Source organism: Cnephaeus nilssonii, assembly GCF_951640355.1.
Source record: "Cnephaeus nilssonii genome assembly, chromosome: 19".
NCBI classification, from domain to species: Eukaryota; Metazoa; Chordata; class Mammalia; order Chiroptera; family Vespertilionidae; genus Cnephaeus; species Cnephaeus nilssonii.
Window position 1 is genome coordinate 26,285,232 of NC_137090.1, and position 6,000 is coordinate 26,291,231.

Genomic DNA, 6,000 nt, shown 5'->3' on the forward strand with positions numbered 1-6,000 from the left:
AGGGAGAGATAAAACATCAATGATGAGACAGAATCATTGATCAGCTGCCTCCTGCACGCCCCCTACTGGGGATTGAGCCAGTAACCCCGGCATGTGCTCCAACCAGAAATTGAACAGTGACCTCCTGGTTCATGGGTCGAAGCTCAACCACTGAGTCATGCCAGCTGGGCTGAACTAGTGCTCAGCAGCCACATGTGGCTAATGGCCACCATGTTGAACGGTGCAGGTCCAGGACACTGAACCAGGAGTGGGCTCGGCTGGGAATATTGTCTTTTCATGACTGGCCCCATGGCGGTATTTTCTTCATGACCTTCTACCTTTGAGGCAGGACCAGACATGACTGAGATCTAACTTTTCTGTGCAGCATCCTGGGAGGGGGATTCTAAAAGCCACCCCAGAACCCTATGCTGCAAGAGACCAGAAGAGACCATGGAGCCCACCCCACTTTCCTGGGGAAATCCCTTGCTGTGACTGCTTGGCCCTCCATCCAGTGCTCACTTGTTGGTACATCAGTGAGGTGCGGCCACAGATAACGGACGTCAGTCAGACTCCCTCGCTCTGTGACCTCGGACAGGTGTATAACATCGCAGAGCCCGGGTTTCTTCCTTGGTAAAGTAGAGATAAGGATGGTGGCCTCTTATAAGGCCGTTGTGAGAAATAACTCAAAATGCACACACAGAGTTTCAATCAAAAGTGACTGGTGCATGGTGAATAATTAGTCATTCTGTTATAAAAATCATCATCGCCATCATTATCATCATTACTCTGGTGCATTCTAGCTGTACAGCAGTGTTTGAACGTTGGTTTAGACTTTCAATCATTCCTGAGCCAAAGATAAATGAGTTGATGGTGCCATGATTAAGAACACAGACTCAGAGTTAAACTGCTTGGGCTCAAATTGTCGTCCTGACACTTTCAAGTGGCATAAGACTCTTTTCTCAATGCCTCCACCTCCGTGTCCCCCTGGCCCCAATCACAAGGCTCTGTCTACCCTGCAGCATTACCTCCTCGTGTCTCAATTTTCAAATCTGTGAAATGGGAATAATAATACTCAACACTGCATAAAATTGTTGTGAGGATTAGATGCATTCGTGTAGATGGAAGACTTAAAATGTCCTGGCACCTGGCAAACCTTTGGTAAGTGGAAGCTGTTATTAATGCGGATGTGCAATAAATAAAGCAGAAACTCTACTTGCTCTCCCAGAGGATAATCTTGCAGAAAAGCTAGACCTTAAAGCAATAATACAGTAAAGATCATCCTGGCCAGTTTGCTCAGTGGTTACAGTGTCGGCACACAGACCAAAGGGTCCAGGGTTTGATTCCCCACCAAGGGCAAGAACCTCGGTTGCGGGTTTCCCAGCCTTGGTTGGGGTGTATGCAAGAGGCAACCAACTGATGTGTCTTTCTCACATCGATGTTTCTCTCTCTCTCTCTCTCTCTCTCTCTCTCTCTCTCTCTCTCTCTCTCTTCCTCTCCCTCCACCCTCCCTTCACTCTCTGTAGAAATCAATGGGAAAAAAATCCTCCGTTGAGTATTTAAAAAATTAATAATACAGTAAAGATTGAGGGGTGTTATCATATGAGAAGTCCTTACTAAAATCTTGCTTAAACTCATGGCTACAATCTAAAGCCTCTTGTCTTCTCCTCCGCAGACAAAGGCTCTAGTCGCTGGCCGACAGTGAGCACACGGGTCTGTCCATCCCCAGAAGCCGCAAGGCCGCCTTTCCTTCTCAGACCACGGCCCCGCCAGGTGCCACTGGCCCACCGGTTTCGAGAAGCAGTGCTTCTGTGGAGCCCTCGCAGGCTGCACGAGTCCGTAGCGCCCCTAAAGAACCTACATTTCTCAGGCCTGCTCTCCCACGGGCAGGAAAATCTCGCTCCCCAGATACTGTCCCTTGCCACTGGCGTAGGTCGGGGTGGGCTAGTGCACGCTGGGCTTCTGCATGGCACCCCTCTTGGCTTTTGCACAAATGATTACGGAATAAAAAAGAGATTAGCACTGAAGCAATTTATGGTGAGCTACACAGGAGGTCGGAACAGCACCGCTTAATCTCCAAATTGGCCAGATAGCAGAGAAGAGGATATAAAAGAAGAAGTAAATTGTTGGTAAAATTGTCCTTATAGGCGGTAGGGAGGCTAAAAGGCGCTTTTACAGCTCTTGTCTGATAAGAGCTGGCATTCGGCCCTGACAGCATTTCCATTTTTCCCCAACAACCTGGCTAGTCCTCACCTTCCCAAGGAGCAGCTTCCCCACCACCCGCTGCCTGCCAGGCCTCAGCCCCGAAACTGCCCAGGAGTGAGTTCGCCTCGATGCAGGCTCTGTCAGGGGCGGAAGGGCTTGGAGACCATGCTGGGCTGGTTTCCTCTTCCATGGCCCTCCTCATCCTTCTGGGCAGCCCGGGCACAGGACCGAGAGCTTTGCCCCCCGCCCCCCCAGCACCTACGGAGATGCAATGGGGAGGCTGCTGAACTTGGGTTCCTTGTGTGAGGCATTGATACGGGGAGCGAACCCGAGAAGTTGCAGAATTGTCCCAGGGAGAATGATATTGCCTGGCTTCATCGGACTCAAAGGCCAGCTTAAAAAAAGGGGACTAGTACCTTTTTATAACTCCTAATTTAGAGGGGGGAGGGGAGATAATCTAATGTGTATAAGGCTCTAGATAAAAATAATATCCAAATAAATGGATATTTATCTACCATATTACTGATGGTTTTGGACACTGGAAATATGTCTCAGAAAACAGTTTGTTAATAGGAAGGAAAAGCCACAAAAATGTTCGTATCTTTTTGGCCTCCCTAATGTCAATGTTAAAAATTCATTCCCCCTCCGATTTTTTTTTTTAAAGAAAGGAAAGTAAAACTGCCCTATGCACGGACATATTCATAGTGGCATTACAATTATGGAAAAACTAGAAGCAATTTAAATAGCTAACAATCGCTAAACAGATTACAGCATATCCATTTAAGGGATCAATCCATTTAATCCAGCCACACAATTAACCATCCATGTGAAAGCAGGACTGGAAGATGAGAAAGTATTTCTGGAATAATACTGGGGCAAGAAGCAGAGTTCAGGACTATATCTAGACTGTGGTGACAACTGTGTCACCAAAGGCCTGCGGGGAGAGCAAAGGGGAGAACCAGGGGTGCTAGAAGGGTAAGATTAGGAGACAGTCTTTTAAAAACACTTCGCAATATTTCCGCAATGCACTGTTACTAGCAATGAAAACATAAATACTAACAGAGCCTGGGCATCAGACCCTGCATCTTGACGCATTTCTTTGGCTTTCCCTGGCTTGTCTAGGTTAGATCCTCCCAACCTGTGTGCCAAGACACCCCACTGGGCAATGTTCAGACAGTGTGATGCCCCCAGTATTGAACCCTTGCCACGGGGTTGGCTATTTGAGGCCCCTAGCCACTCCTCCCCAGCTCTGAGCAGCCTCACCTGTCTACCCTGCAGGGCCAGGGCACGAGAAAGGTTGGAAGGCAGGGCCTCAGTGAGAAGATTCCCGCGATGCCTGGTTCACATTTCATGCACACCCTCCCCGTCCCCCTCCCCCTCGCCATAGCAACTTGGGAGCTAGGGCTCTGACCCTCCAGTATAACTGCGTTCAGTGCTGCATCCCAGCATCGGCTGTCAGCTCTCCTCCGAGCCAAATCCCAGCGTGAAGTGTCTCAGGCTCCCCCACTCTCATTACACACGGCTGCTCAAAGTCTGCTCAAAGCCAAGTGTCCCCCCCTGGCTCCCCCGCTCCCCCACAATGGGAACTTGTAGGCATTTACTGCAGACATTCGAGCATTTAAACATTCAGCACCAAGCGCTCAGCCATAGCAAAGCTTCTGAAGAGAGAAGCGCGGGTAGGGAAAGCAAGCAAGAAACCGACAACCGCGTCTTCTGATAACCAGAATGCAAGCAAGTTCAGGGCCAGGTGGGCTGGCGCTCTGCACACTGTGTAGCATCAGTAACAAAAACCCAGAGATGCCGGCTGCACCGGGGCTTTAAAGCAAAACAAATTCTCTCCTGTCCTTTCTCAGCTTCAGTCTATCCAAGGGGTTCCCAGGAAATTCCAGGCTTGCTTTAAAAAAAAACAACAACCAATCAAAACATTGAAAATATTCCCCAAAGTTCAAGATGGCATCAGCCCTGGCATCCCTGAGACACCTGCTTCGCTGCCCCGGGCTGAGAAGATGCTCTCCGGGCCGGGCTGTGCTTACCGAACTCCTGCACCTGAGAGGTTAAACTGCCTTGGATTTGGTGCTGTTCGCTACAGACAACTCGAGCTGAGAACCAGAGATGCAAAAGTCCCCCTTGCCCCTCTGTGGCTAGCGGGATGTAAATGCGCCGTAGAAGAGCGGCGGGTGAGCTGGCAAAGGCACGGAGAGCGACACATCCACAAAAGAAAGTTGGGAAAGAAACCCTCTGGGGGAGTCTGTTCACCCTGGACAGCTCTCTCGGGCTGAGGTGTCTTTCTGCCTCACAGCCCACTCTCACGCATGAAGAAGAAGAAGAAGAAAAGAAATATTGCCCACCTGCTGCTCACGTCTATTGCCATCAGCGGAGAACGTGCGAGTGTGCGTGGGGGCACACGCCTGCACCTCTTTTGGAAGAGGAGGGCAGATCCCGAAGGCACTTGTGAAGCATCCCTCCCACTCCAGCCACAAAGCCCCAACCCACACACGCACGCCCACCTCCCCGCCGAGCCCCCTCCCCAGCATTCCTTCCCCAGCGGCAGAGAAATCATCAGTTGCTACTCACATGTGGCAGCTTCAGCCTTCCTTTACCTCTTCCCAGCCTGTGCACGGGCTCCGGTCTCCGAGGCAGCTGCTGCGGCTGCTGCGGCTGCTGCTGCTTTTCCTGTGGCAAGTGAAACAAGCCTTCATCGACAGAGATGGTTTTCCTCTGGGCTGCTTTGTCTGAGATTCCCCAGATGAATGCCGCCTTGTTTATGTCATTATCCGAGTTCGATAGCTCCCCGAGCGCAGGCAGGGCTTTGGGGCTGTCCTCTTCCACCAGCTGGGCTTCTGGGGAGAGAAACAACAGACCTGAAACTGACAACTGATCAACTGATCACATGAACACACTCCAGGGGATGGCAACCCAAGACTCCGAGGTGGCACGTTCGCTCGCAACGATACCGTGCACAGCCGTGGGTCGTCTGTCTTCTCCTGGCACTGCGAGCCTGACCAGGTTGAAGAGGCATCAGCTCTGAACTTAACAGCTTCCCGAATGGCTCCAGGTGAAGCCATGTGGGCATTACAAAGTGCGAGATCACAGCAGGATCCTGCCACTCCCAGCCATGGTCCACGTTATTGAACCTTATCAATAAGGGGGACAATAGCATTTGGAGGTTAAAAGTTCAAACTTTCAGTCAGGCCAAAGCTTATATACAGGGAAGTGAACTTAGGTTCAGATGTGAGCTCCACCTTTTTGCTGTGTGGTTTGGGCAAAGTCCGTAACCTCTCTGGTCTCTTTCTTTATCTGCCCATTAGGGATAATAACACTTACCCTACAGGAGAGCTGCAAAAAGTAAGTGAGACGAGACGGTATAAAGAAATCATGAGTACAATGGGTGTCCGTAAGAGAAAGAAAGGCCCCCTCATCCCCGAGTAGTAGTTGCTCACTTTAGGGACTTTTCATCTCTTCATGAAGAACCTTGTGATTGTACTAGAAAATATCAAGATCATTCCAATGGCCCCTGTCACTCAGCAAAAACAGATTATGATATGACATATCTGGGTAAGCCGGAATTTTCAGGTCTCAATCATGCCAGAATGCGGGAATGTCCATTTCTCAGATACAGGAAATAGAGCCACCGGTTCATCAAAGTCACTTGGCAAGAAGACGCTCCCTTAGAAACAGTCTTATGAGAACAAAACAGGAATCTACTCTCATGCACGCTCTTCGTTTAGGAGAGTTGCGATTTCTCATGACTGACAGATTTTGACCAGGGGATCCGCAGTAGAGAAATCTGTATTCATTTCAAAGAGTAAAAGGGGGTAT

At 49.8% G+C, this 6,000-nt stretch overlaps 1 protein-coding gene across 1 annotated transcript in view; it reads right to left on the reverse strand.

The window, feature by feature from the left end:
* ANKFN1 (ankyrin repeat and fibronectin type III domain containing 1) overlaps positions 1–4,790 on the reverse strand; it is a gene marked incomplete at its 3' end in the record, with an annotated part of 350,672 nt that extends 345,882 nt beyond the window's left edge. The window contains exon 1 of the mRNA XM_079797013.1: positions 4,756–4,790. The remainder of the gene's footprint in view (positions 1–4,755) is intronic.
* Between the last annotated feature and the right edge of the window lie 1,210 nt (positions 4,791–6,000).